Source organism: Cololabis saira, chromosome 16 (assembly GCF_033807715.1).
Source record: "Cololabis saira isolate AMF1-May2022 chromosome 16, fColSai1.1, whole genome shotgun sequence".
NCBI classification, from domain to species: domain Eukaryota; kingdom Metazoa; phylum Chordata; class Actinopteri; order Beloniformes; family Belonidae; genus Cololabis; species Cololabis saira.
In genome coordinates this window covers 18459313-18473674 of record NC_084602.1, presented here as the reverse complement: position 1 = coordinate 18473674, position 14362 = coordinate 18459313, and positions in this window count along the sequence as shown.

Below are 14362 nucleotides of genomic sequence, written 5' to 3'. Positions count from 1 at the left end.
TGTAAAAATGATTTTAACATGCAACTCATGGGCTGGGTGGATTCGAAACATTCCTCAGTTAGTCGATGAGATTTTTTTTTGGTTGTGAAATGGAGGGCAGATGTGATGTTTTTGATTATGCTGTATGTATCAGCCTGTGTGGGCCTTGCTGTGTGGACTTTGCTGTTGCCCCAACTGCCTGCATGGGTTTCCTCTCGGGGCTCTGGTTTCCTCCAACAGCTATGATGCGTACGTTAAGTGGCAACTGGAATTGGCCATTATTGTGAATATCAGCGTGAGCAGTTATCTGTAGCCACAGTTTGTACCATGCCTGCCACACACTGTCAGTAAGACTGAGTTCTCGTGCATCTGAGACCTTCCTATAGGCTAATAAAACAGTAGATGGAAATATTGTAAAACATCATACAGCACATATTTATTATTACTGGGATTTTGCAGTCATGTGAAAAAGTCTAAGGTCTAAGGTTTTAAAAATCGGTGTTTCATCTTTTTTGTATGGGCTCATCTCTGCAAACAACATCGTTTTGTGTTTTTGGGTTTGCGCAGGTGGCATGTTGCCATCTTCTTTCCAGTCAAGCTGTACTTTGCCAGTCTTAGTCAAATTGTGCCGTTTTGAGCTTAACATTCAACGTGTCCACTGACGCCTGAAGAGACTGCTCTTTACTTATTTTTTTTTCAATCTTTGTAGTCTATGATCTGAAAATTGGGGATAACTTATTGGCATGTCCATTTGCCAACTGTCTTGAATCCACATTCAGACCAGACTCTCCTTCTGAACAATAATGGACCTCAAATTTCTTGGAAATAGCCTTTTAACCTTTCACAGATTGATGGGCAGCAACAACTGTTTCTCTAAGATCATTGGTGTTGTCCTTCCTCTTTTGCCTGTGTGAACACACCCGAATATTCCAGACTAGCGTAACTGCTTGTCTTTCTACTTTTATTGAGGTGGTCAACAGTTCTTTTATTATCAGTTGATCAGCTGTTTTTCGTAAATGCTCCCAACTGCTACTTATAGCCTCTTGAATCATTCAGAAGTGGTAGAGGAAGTTTTTTACAAACAGAGTTTGTAGTTTGGCTCTGTATGTGTTAAATAAATAATCATACTAGGGCTTGGTAATTAGGACATCATGTTAACATAACGATTAAGTGAACATTATACCTTGGTTACGAGTAATCAACAATTATTATGCATGCACTTCCCCCCAAACAAAAAAATTAATAAGCGATCCAAAAGGGACACATGAAATGGAGGTCAGGTTGGTCAGTGAGTGAGTGAGTGAGATGAGTGAGGAAAAGAAGCCAAGATGAAGCTGTAGGCAACTGGGAAAAGCCCATAGCGGAAATCCGAGTCAAGGAACTCCGAGTCGAGGAACTCCAAACTCAGTGTTGAGGAAGGCTGAGTTATTGACTATGGAGTTCACAGAAGCGCTGGCTTCTAGACAGCGTTGATCAGTACTTCCCAGCATTTCTGTCTGCAGGACACAAAACAAATAATCATTATTATGTCCAGTCATAACATGAAACACAGACACTTATATTTCAATCAAGTGCAACACAAGAAGTCATCAGACCAATGTAGGAAATGTTTACTTATTTTTGTAACTCATGCATGGAGTTGTGCTTTCAACTTCGCAATGATCTTGAATTGGTGTCCACTTTAAAATTGTAGTTTGTGCATAAAACATCTCTGACACCACTAAAGGTGATCCTACAAGTTACTGAATCAAAGCACATGCTTTGTTTTTCACACACTGCTTTTGCAATTTGACTGAGCATTTGTTGTTGCAATTATATTGTGTAATATTTTGAGTTTTATCACTAACCTATCGTTTTTTTAAAACATGCCTGTACTTATGCAAAGGATAAATAGTTCTAAGAATCATATCAATGAACATCTGACGCAAATAACTCCTCCAGGCGGAAAGCAAACTGAGCAAGTCTGAGAATCTGATCAGAGAAAGATACGACAACAACCGGTCTTACTTAAAGTTAATGCTGCACCTACAAAAGGTGAAAAGGTTCTATCATTAAAAGAAATAATAAGGATGATAATGAACAACCGTTTAAAACTGCTATTAACGTATTATAAATTAATTCTCATACAGAAATTACAAAAGACAAAAAGGAACAATGAAAAGAGAAATTACAATGTTTTTGTCTTCCTGTACCTTTTTAAAACGATTTTGTGTTTTAACAGTTGCTTTTAATAAAAATAACAATCGCCTTTCAAGGAACCCAAGGTCACTTTACAATGGTTGTATATTATTCATTCCCTCCTAATTCATACTTGGTGATGCTAAACTACATGTGTAGCCACAGCTGCCCTGGGTCAGGCTGACGGAAAAGGGGCTGCCAATCGTGCAACGGCCTCTCCGACCACCAGAACATTCATACACTCATACACTATATATATATATATATATATATATATATATATATATATATATATATATATATATACTGTATATATATATCAAGGGGGTGTTAAATCTTTGTTTTAATTTTTCTTCTTTCCAGGGATAAAAACTCCATGAAAAACTCCACCTTTGAATTTTACAATTAAATCTTATTTTCCTGATCATCGAGTTACGGATTTATCAAGAAATGGTGACAAACATCCAAAATAGGGGTAATCTGACCATATAACTAATTATAACTCCTCAAAATATCAGTGGACCAATATACCTGGCTGACTTTTATAACCTTTTTTGAATAGTGTGTTATACATTAATGGAAACTGAGCCTGGCATTCAAATCATGATACAGGGCATATGAAAAGTTTGTGTTATTTAGGTTTCAGCTTATAGAAAGAAAATCTTCAAAGACCTTAAAAATGTAAAGATCTTTTACAAGTGATCCAATTAAACTAAGAAACGTGATATCAGTAATCTGATCTTAACTGTGACTGTTAGTGTTCTTGTTAACACCAGTTGTGTAGTGTTTGGAGAAAAACAGAAAAGATGGAGTGACCATATTCATAAAACATGAACATATTTGGGTTACAACAGGAAATGAATAAGAACAAATTATACTATTTTGAAAACAGACGTTACGACAATGAACAACAAGAAGGGTTTCTTGTTTGATTTCCTGGTGACATCTCCGCATCTGTTGACTCTGTTGAGACACAAAGTGTAGAGACGAGGTATAAAGAGATAATATACAGTAGCAAGGATAGAGCTCCTCTATAGATAATGAGTGATGTTGTGTAAGGTAGACAGTGAAGTGTGAGCTGGAACAATGTGTGAAAATGCATAAAGACATTAGTGAGAGACATTCCTGTACACTCCTGCAGTCTCTGCAGGAAATGCACAAGCGATTGACTACTCTTTCTGTCTCCACAGAGACGGCTGACACATACGATTTCTTAAGTTCATCAACAATCATAGCTTCACGGGTCGAGGGTGTGGAGGAACCTGAGTCCTTTGAGATTCGGTTCGGCAAGTCTCCTGCGATAAATGGATCCACCTGAAGCCAATAAACGACTCCTCCTCATTGGACCACACTAGACACTGACACCCCTTCACACATCTGAGGTTTAGCTTAAGGGAGACTGTTTGTGGGTTAAGTACCATGAAGATCTCAAAGCTGTCAACCAGGTACTTTCTCACGCTTTCACGCATTGCTGATATTTCTCACGCTGCCAGACGTAATATTGAAGTGTTGATGGGCATTTTGCCCTTCCTTAGGGCATTCCTTGTGTGGGAATAATATATTTTATTGTCATTCCATTCGTCTTATTTAACCCTTTAGGCTCCAGCCTATTTTTCTGGAATGGAACGGGTTTACAGTACTTTTACTTTATTATTCTTCTTACTTTTAATATACTTATTGCATTGTGCTGCAAAGAGAGTAGTGATGGCCTGATGGAGGATGAGAAGGGTGTGGTGGCCTTGGCTTCTTTGTTTCTGGTGCAGAGACGGGTCAGGATATCTGTTGATTTTTGCCACATAGCACATGTTTTGTTGTGATAAGAGCTTTGTACAACCTTTAGTTTAATATCCTCTTTTGTAAGACACACACACACACCCTGCACATCTAAGACTTGCAAAAGTTGTGATTAGTGCACAGCTGCCTCATGCTCAAGGTCAAACGTTTAAAAATGGCGATGAAAGGAGTCAGAAGACGAATAAAGAGAGGAGGAATAGTTGAGTTTGCTTTCAGGTCTTGTCCCCAGATTGGATGAATGAGCAAAGATGAAGAGAGTCAAGAGCCTGGAACCAGCCTGGGAGGGAGAGAGAGCCAAGTCTAAACCATGGCCACTACCCATCTTTTTAAAGCATTTATTGCTTGTGTATCATGCTGTAAAACATTTTTCGTCCACTTCTGGGAGGCTCACTCAATCAAAAATGGTCCCTGCAGGCCTACAAGTTTGGTTTAAAACTCCAAATAAATCTCCTTAAATGAGAGAAGTTGTTTGTCCTCTTTAAAGCTTTATATAGACACTTTTTTCTCCTAAATGGAGAGTGTAATGGTCATGAAACTCCGCCCTCTAATCACTGAGCATTATCCTGATTAAGTTACCACTTAGCACATAAGCCAGTGCTGCATCATGACACACACACATAAGGCAATAAATGTTCCTCATGATTTTCTGTTCTGAATAATCAAAACAATATTTTCATCCATTAATACAATGGAACTCTGTTGTGGTACTTTTCATGCTGTGGAATATCAGATACTAGGAACTCTATCTACCTTTGTACAGAAGAGGATAAGGGCCACTGAAGAAAAAAAAAATAGAATTCTGAGAAAAAAATCAGACTGTCTTTTTTCACAGACCTAAAACCACAAAAACATTTAAGGAGGATTTACTTTTAATTTCTAAAAAAAAAAGTCAGAATTCTGACTTTAATCTTCAGAATTCTGAGACGTTAATCACTTACAGTAAGTATAAAAAAATAACGGTCACTTATGTAACGCTGTTGAAAAGAAGTGCTAAATCTAGTAACGTCAGATCTATATTGATTTTCTTTGCGTCTTTGGGCGAGTTTAACTTTCCCACTTTGAAATGGAGAAGCAGAGATTTCTATGAGCAGGCTGACCTGACGATCAAGTCAGCTTCTGATTCAGACTGAAAGACCATTCCTCTGCAGTTTAGCTCAACAAGGCCTTAGACCAGGTCCAGGTCAAAAACCGCACAGACTGCTCGGTTCAGAGTTTAGATTATTAGATTAGATAGTAAATAAAATCTTTATTCTATTCATGAAAAAGCAAAATAAGGCAATTTCGAGAAGGTTTTCATTGGTCCCAAAATTAAAAATATTTTGTAAGACCAACATTTTCATTTGAAATAAGCAACTTTTCAAATTTGTATATCCATTGTTTTGTCATCAATTTCATTTTTAACGTGTATGCCGCATATTGAGGTGATAGGCCTGTTGGTTAATGTTGTTGAAGTGGTCTAATGTTGTTAAACTATATCACATACAAAAGAAGAAAAAGGTGTTATAAGGGTGTCCATGAAATCTAAGAAATCCTGGTTCTTATTAAACTTCATACTAGGAATTAAGAGCATTTATGATATTATCCATCCCCCCACTTTCTATGCCGGTTTGATGGAGGGTTACAGGGGTCTGCTGGAGCCGATCCCAGCTGATTACAGGAGAAAGGGGTCCACCCTGGACAGGTCGCCAGTCCATCTCAGGGCCACACATATAGACAAACAGCCATACACGCTCACGCTCACACACCTACATGCAATTTATGTCAGTCAGCTTAATATACACGCTTTTGGACTGCTGGAGGAAGCCGGAGCATCTGGTGAAATTGAGGCTTTAACTCTTCAAAATCTCTTGTTTGTGTTTCTGTGGTTTTTTGATCCCCCTGCTATTGATTCACAAGGCAATGCTAATGCTACAGCTCTCATCATTTTGCCCTGACTTTTGGATTTTCTGTTCAGTGACAGATGTATGGTGAATAGACTCATTCACATAGGTCTCCAGAGCAACAACTGGGACCAGGCGATGTTGACCTCGGTTCATGGCCCTGGTATTCTGCGTTACTGAAGGTGTGCACTCCACATTTTGTTCTGCTGTGTGATTCGCTTCATTCATGCACTCATAGCCTTTTTGCTGCCCCAGTGTCAACTTCTTTCCGGGATATTGACCTTCATACTGTGCCCTTATATTCCTCTGACTCCAGCTCTACAAGAGCACTGTGATGTGTTCCTTTTTATCCTTTGTTTTTGAGTATTCACGTGAATACACTACAAAAGACAAGATAACTAATGCTTGAAATTGATAAACTTCACATTTTTCTTGCAAATGTTCATTAATTTAAAAGATAAAAAACCAAAATGCAGGACAAAATTGATGGAACGTTGTGTTTCTGTGAAAGGAATCAATTTATAGAACAATCTGAATAAAGAAAAAGAATCCAAATCAAACATTATATTCAAAAGAACAATTAAAGCCTGTATGTTAAGGAAATATAATGAAAAATGTTAGTTGAGTTTGATTGATATACCCCTAGGCGGCGGTAATTTTATTTAAATTTTATTTTTATTTTATTTTATTTTATTTTAGTTTTTTTTTATATTCACTTAGTTGTTTTTTTATTATTATTTTTAATTTGTTATTTGTGAAAGGGGCAGATCAGATAAGATTATTCTTCTTTCTGCTCCCTTTTCATTCACAAGTTAGGAACATTTGTATTTGTATTGAATTTTTTTGTTTTTTGAATGAAATAAAGAATAAAATGAAATGAAATTTGATTTTGGTGCCTGCCGTTCAGTTTAAAAAAGCTGGGACATGGGCATGTTTGCCAGTGTTGCATCACCTTTCCTTTTAACAACACGGTCACGGTTGTATTTGAGGACCAGAGTGCAGTAGAGGAAGAGTTTAGAAGTGTTTGAATTAACAAGAAGATTCTCCAGCTGGAAACAGGTAACAGGCTTTGGAAGACTGGAGGAACCAACAGAAAACAGTGCATACTAGCAGGCTGGCGAATGCTCTGCTACAGACACACTATTCCTGTGAGTCTTTCGCTGATGAACACCATGGAGGGGCTAGCTGGAAACGTGATCGAGGCAGAAGCGGTATCAGAACTGGGCAGACCATTAGCAGGGCAAACAAAGTCCAGAAGGCGCAGACTTGTTGTGGACGGGCAGAAGGTCAGGGCAGAGGCAAGCCATGATCAGGGGAAATGAAATACAACACTGAGGGCTGGAAAGTAGTGCATGCTGCAAAGACAATCTGCTGGTGACGGAGGCCTCAGTGCTGCTTAAATGCTGGCTCGCTGATGAGCAGTGATGAGCTGCAGCTGGGACCAAAACGTGCTGCACATGAAGCTGATGAGGTGGTGAGGCAGGGAGGTGGGTGAACTCACTCACCACAGCAACAGGACTATTTACTATAAAGCAATGTTGTTGTGCAGAATGTGGCTTGGCATTGTCTCGATGAATAAAGCAGGGATTTCCCTGAAATTCCTGACATTCATAGTGCCTTCACAGGGTTAGGGCAAGTTACCCATGATGCCATGGGCACTAACACACACAATCTGGACTATACTTCTCCTCTTTAGCCCGAAGGACACGATGTCCAAAACCGCTATGAAATGTGAACTCGTCAGACCCCAGCAAACTTTTTTCTCTTTGGTCAGTGCACCTCAGATGAGCTCAGGTCCAGAGCAACCAGCAGCTTTCCTTAGTGTTGTTGATGTATGGCGAGTTGTAGATATAGCAACAAAACTGACAATGGATTGAGACATTCAGTGTTGGTTTTCAGCCTACATGCGGACATTTCTCCAGATTTTCTGAATGTTTGGATGATAGTATGGACTGTAAATGATGAAATCCCCAAATTCTTTGCAATTATATTGTTAAGATTTGATCACGTGGCTTAAATGTGGTTATTAAGATTTTACATTTCATACTGGTTACCTTTAACGCAGGGCCTCTTCCTGTTTTTTAAAGTCCGGGCTGTTTCAGACTTTTCTTGCTGAGTTTTTTTCATCAAGTAAGACAATGAACAGGAACAGATGACTCAAAACCTATACGTAGGGCCCCATCCTGTTTTTCTTACGTTTTTCAGTTGGTTTAGATTTTTTGCTGGGTTTTCATCTTCAGGTAAAAACAATCAGCAGAAACAGATGGCTCAAAACTGTGACATGTTTAGGTATCTTTCTTTACATCTCAAACAGATATGGCTACAGACCTAAAAAAAAAACAGAACTCCTCCTTTTTGGGTATAAGAAAACAGTAGGAACAGCTCTCAGTGTGCATTTCTCTGGTGTGTCTTTGTGATGTCTAGACAAGTTAACTGGTGGAGTATTTCCCCATGTAGTTGTTCACAAAGTGGTGAACCTTGACCCCTACTTGCTTCTGAACCAAGCCTTTCAGGGATGCACCTTTTATGCTCACGTATGACACTCGGCACTCTCCGGTTTACAGTTGTCCCGTTCTCCTGCTGAATGTTCCAGAAACGTGTTTTGTGACTATTCCTCATGTTTCCTAGTCTTTTCTTGCCACTGTTCCAGCTTTTTTTGGAAAATATTGCGAGCATCACATTCAAAATGAATGAAAATGTCCACTTAACAGTATTCTTTGCCATAATGTGCAAAAAATCTGATGGACTTAATTTTGTATACATATAGCTATTGCACACAAATGCATTACAAGTAGTTTTTACATAAATTGTGCAACAGGGGGAGGAAAAAGAAAACACATTTTTAAATGTATATGTCTTGTGTTTTGAGTACTTTAAATCTGTTGTGCTCACATTCTCTAGTTGTAATTTATTAATATTTTGTTCTGCCTCCTCAGTGCATGAAGCATGCAGTAACGGATTTTTGACCACATGAGGGAAGCAGACACTAATCTAAAGGAAATCTCATCTCTCAATCATCCATTGCTTTCCTTTTTTTAAGGGTGCATTTAACAAGGGTCTGATTCCATCCAGGTTTTTACAAAATCACTTAGTGTGAACTGCATGAACCGTCACTCTCACTCTCTACAGAAGCAACAGATCCCCCTCTGTGGCAAATGTTTAATTCCAGGTATATATACAAGCTCCACTACACAACACGTCCTCCTCTCTCTGGTGCCACAGTATAATTCCTGGATTAAGGTTAACGAGCCTCCCAAACCTTATTGCTGTTATTATGGCTTGGCAGGGGAATGAGACGGGAGAGCTTTCTGGTGGTTGTGTGCCCTGCGTGAGTGCCAGACGTGCTGCGCCACTGCTGGGTATACTGGCTTCACTGTAAAAATCTTTTCACATGAAACTCATGGTCTGGGTGTGGATTCAAAACATTCCTTAGTTAGTCGGTGAGATTTGTCTTGGTCGTGAAATGGAGGGCAGCTTATGTGAGATGTGGTCTGGTTCAAAGTAGAGTACTGGAGATGTGATGTTTTTGATTATGCTGTATGTATCCGCCTGTGTGGGCTTTGCACGTTTCCCCGAGTGCCTGCATGGGTTTCCTCTCGGGGCTCTGGTTTCCTCCAACAGTCCAACTGAAATTAGCCATCATTGTGATTATCAGCGTGAGTAATTGTCTGAACAGGGTGTACTCTGCCTGTCACCCACTGACAGCTGCATGTAGTAATTATTGTAAAAAGACACAAATTGTTTGATTTTTACTGTAATTTTGCAATCATGTGAAAAAATCCAAGTTCTATGGTTTTAAAATATCAGTAATTCACAATTTATGGTTTGTGCTCATCTCTGCAACAACATAGTTTCAGAAGTTTTGTTGAGTAGCTCAGATGCAGCTTAGCAAAACAAAACGATCTCTTTTCTGATCAAGCTGTTGTTGAGCAGTATTATTCCAATTGTACTTATGTAATGTCTTAATTTCTAATATTACACCTCCGCAGTGATGTGACATGAGATTAATTGCTGTGCATTAGATGTTAAAACTTACATCAAAACCAGTCTCAGTTTTTTGGCCTTACGCTAGCTGACCATTCTGATACCACTCTCAAATCCTAAAAGGACCCTGATGACAGGAACATTTAGTTATTTGAACTTATCCTAGCTTTTCTTAGCTTATTTTACTACAAAGATGGGTAACAGCCACTCTGGTGGATTTCTCAACTTGTGAACTTGGCCTGACTTTCGAATGATCACCAACATGCACCTATATGCAAACTGTTGTTTAACATGCAAACAAAAAAGCCACTCTTTCCTTACTTCAATTCATGGCATTGGTGCTAAAACACTAAAACACTTCCATATTAGGGATTTAAATTGCTCTGAGAAAGGTAAAACTGAAATATAATTGTGTCTCCAAAACTATGGTTCTGTGAGTCATTTTACCATCAACCCTACAACCTCCTCCTGAGCTGCTTTCCATTTTCTTTACACACCAGCTTTTGCTCCCAGTGTCAACTATAGCACCCATTAAAGCACACAAGAAATATTACTGGCCTTTGCCATAACAGCAGCCTGTGATATTCTGAAAATAAGAAGGAGTTGTACCCTTAGCTAGATACTGGCTATCCATTTAGCTCAGCTATCCCAAACTCTCCAGGTTAGATTAATTTTATTATCCCCCAGGGGGGCAATTTGTGTTACAGCCAGCAGTGCAAAGTAAAACACAGTATGATCATAACAACATACATCATACATACAGGACAGATTAGTACCAAAAAAAGATGTCTATCTAATAAAAGATATATCTTCACCTTATATCTGCGGCCAGAAAGAAGCTGCATAAACTCTTCAAAAAACAGATGACTCAGATCAGCCAAGAACGGCTTTCTTTAAGGTTCAGATGTTGTGCAGGTAAAAAGGTTTTTTCTAGTTAAACCAAACCAGCAGATAAATGCAACAGTGAGAACAGATTTGATAAAACAAGGGTAAACATGTTTATAGAAGTGTTGTCCACCATAAAATTGCAAAACTCACACTAAAAATATAGATGCTGGTGTACATTTTTCTGCAGTGTAAAGGTCAGCCTATTGTCAATTAAAATGTAATATTTATACTGACAACTTCATGTGGATGGTCATCCACAAGCAGGGGAGAGATGACTGCAGGATTCTTTCCAAAATCTACAGTCATCTCGTCAGTCTGATTGATTTTTTTTTTAAAGAGCACCAGTCTAACATTACTGTCTGTCAGCACAAGACCATGATCGGGACCGTCCTGGTTCACTTGTGACAGAATAACAGAGTCAACAACCAACTTGATAATGTGATGACCTGGATGATGACTCTGGCGAGTATTTGTATATAAAACAAATAAAAGTGGTGATAAAAAAAAAGTTGAAAACCACCATTAACCTTCATCAAAAGTCCCCACGACTTTTTAATTAAAAAACAATCCAACAGCCAACATAAAAGACCATGTTCAATCTCACAGTTAGTCTTCGATCTTTGTGCTCAGATATGAGGCTGAATGCCGAGTCAAACTAAAGCAACTGGACAGAGCAGAGCTGAATATGCATGAGAACCCCATTAGTTTTTACCAAAACAATCTTTACTCTCATAGCAATGAAACACATTCAACCATGATGAATTATCAATTGTTCATATGCAGCTGTAAATGGTAGATACATAACATCACAGATATATACCAAATCTGATATTATCCATGCTATAACTGCTTCAGCAATGTTTACAATGTATTTTATTTTTGTAGTTTGCTCAGTTTACTTAAAAATTCTGATCATTCTTGGCATAATTGGGTAACACAGTTCACAATTTTTATTTTATTTTTTTGTCTTTGCAGATTCATCTAGCTTCTTCCTGAAAATCTTAATGCGATTTTTCAGTTGGAATCATCTGCTGGGCATCTATAGACCAGGAAGAAGAAGGGGAAAAAGTATAATCAGATACAGGTCCATGCCGGGGATTTTTGATGTTCTGCATTGCTGCACAGGTCAGCTGTTGTACTTTGAGCCCAGGTGTGCAGAGATAGAAAGAGAAAATGCTGCCATGAGCTGCTACTTCTTTTTTTCTTCACAATGATTTGAATGACAGAAGAAAGTGAGGGAGCTGGCTGAGTGAAGGTCTCCTTGTCCCATTAACACCTTTTAACAGTTGCACTTTCCCCTCAGCTTGACCTCGTAACTCGTACTCTGTCCCAGGCAGACGTGTAACATTCAAACAGCATATTTCATGGAGGAGGTATCTACGCATGGGCCTCTTCAGGAAGGCAGAAAGAAAATAAGAGGTTGAGATTTAAGAAATGGGCTGCATGTCCTGCCTGGCAGAGGGTTCTTGGCAAACATCAGAGTGTAGGTTTCTCTCAGGCAGATTTACTGCATGCCAGAGGCTGAGGATTGAGGAATGTCCCCCTGCAGTGAGAACGAGAGGGCCATGGGAGGGTGAACCAGACAGGCCAAGCCATCTGTACTTCAAGATGATATAGGACCTGACAGTAAGTCAGGATGTTCAAAGGATTTTGAGCTCTCGCTCTCTGTCTCATGGGACATTCTGTGTATTTCCAAATTAAGACCCAACATCCTCGAATATCAGAACTTCATAAGCTGCTAAAAGTCAGCTATTGTTGATCATCTCAAAAAGACTCAACTGACATTCACATGGCGATACTACATAATGAAGCCCGCCCATGAAAATGGTTCCTACAAACATAGCGTGCGCATGATGGCATTGGCTGACCACATGTTTCCTGACATGACGAGCTGCCCTAGATTTTGATCCACCAGAGTTACATCTGTTTAGATACTGGCCATAACCCACTCTAAGAGGACAGTGAATTATACACATTAATCCTTAATCCACTGTGGAAAGGATGGAGGAAAGCTCCGGCCATGAGCCATATTGTGGCATAAAATCCCTCCACTTTAGTCTCATTTTATATTTAACATGTTCATTATGTAGTCAAAGGAAAATATCAGGTGACTGTTGACCTACGTCCTGCACTCTGTACTATTGGCAGCTTGCAATTTTGATGATGTATCTGCTGTTGCAGCTGCAGCAAGTCCCTTCACGATAAGATAAAATACCACAAAAAAAAAGTGATATGCAGATAGCTAAGCCATGGGATTCCACTTGAATGAAAATCTTTTAGTTCATTTAATCATGAGCTGTGCTTTTCATCCGCAGCCTCTTACTGGAACAAACAAGTCCCTGGTTGGTGAAGGATGTTTGTGATTAGGAAGGATGTTGGCCAGAAACCTGCGTTTCCTGAATCAGCAGCACTGTATGTGCTGCAGTTTGCAGAGTTGTATATTACGCTTCTTGAAACCCATAACCTTTCTGTAGTCCAGGTTAGTCTGTGTAACGCGTTTGCATTTGTACCGTTTGATGAATTAAGACAAATTCCCAAAATGACAGAAACTTGTCTGTGCACGAGCCAAACCTCTGGAGATGGATGAAGCATGACTTCTACCCATCATTATAGAACAGATCTCTTTCCGTGCTTCCCTTTACGTATATGTCATCTCCCTGTTTGTCATCTCCCTGTTTCGATTGCCTTGATGGATGATTTTTACTTTGCGTCTATTTAAATCACAGGTTGATTTAATGTGTAAAGCAGAACAGATGCTCTGGAAACTGAGGAGAGTCGTTTTTCTTACATTGTCTCCTCAATTTTGAAGAAGCATAGAATAAAGAAACACACACACACATACCCCATGCCTCATAGTTTATTCAAAAAAATATAACCTCTCATACAAATCCTTCACACCTGTGCTTGGCTCTGCTGCTGCTGCATTGAAAATGTCTGGGCATGCCTTGTTATGCCTTTGACTTGCAGCTGCCTTTGAGAGAATTTAATTTGTCCCACCCCTCTTGGTATCTTTAATATCTTTCCCCACCTGGAGAGGATGACAGCTTTTTTCTAACCTCCCCTTACGTCAAGGGATAAGAAGAGGGTGGTATGTTAAATGTGTGGGAAACAAAGATTCGACTAAAGAACTCCCAACGAGTGACTCATGACACTGTCAGGGTGACTGAGAAACAAAAAAAAAAAGATTATTAACCATTTTTTCACCCTTGAATCAACATATAAAAGGAGTCATCTGTTAACCCTCCCCACCCTCCATTTACAATGCATGCATGAACATAGATTATTTTGATAATACATTGGTCTTAAATTATGATGAAAAATGCCAAATTTAATTTCATCCTAGAACAATTAAAAAAACTGTCACTTTGGAGTGTGTAGGTGGAGTGTTTTCCTGTGTGGCCAGGATTTTCCCTGATTGGCCGGCTGCTTATCACGTTCACAGGAGTATTTTATTATCTAACTGAAATAATTACCACAATTACAAAACCAGAAGACAATAAAGACACTGTAAGCAAAGTTTACTGCCCTACCATAATCATATTGCAGTAATGTAGTTAACAATAAAGCTTTGTTTCAGTTCCTTGATAAGTTACGGATGTGTTCTTCAAGAGGGGCTAAGCTAAGGAGCTCGAGGTGTTAGGTATTCAAAAACTGTAGAA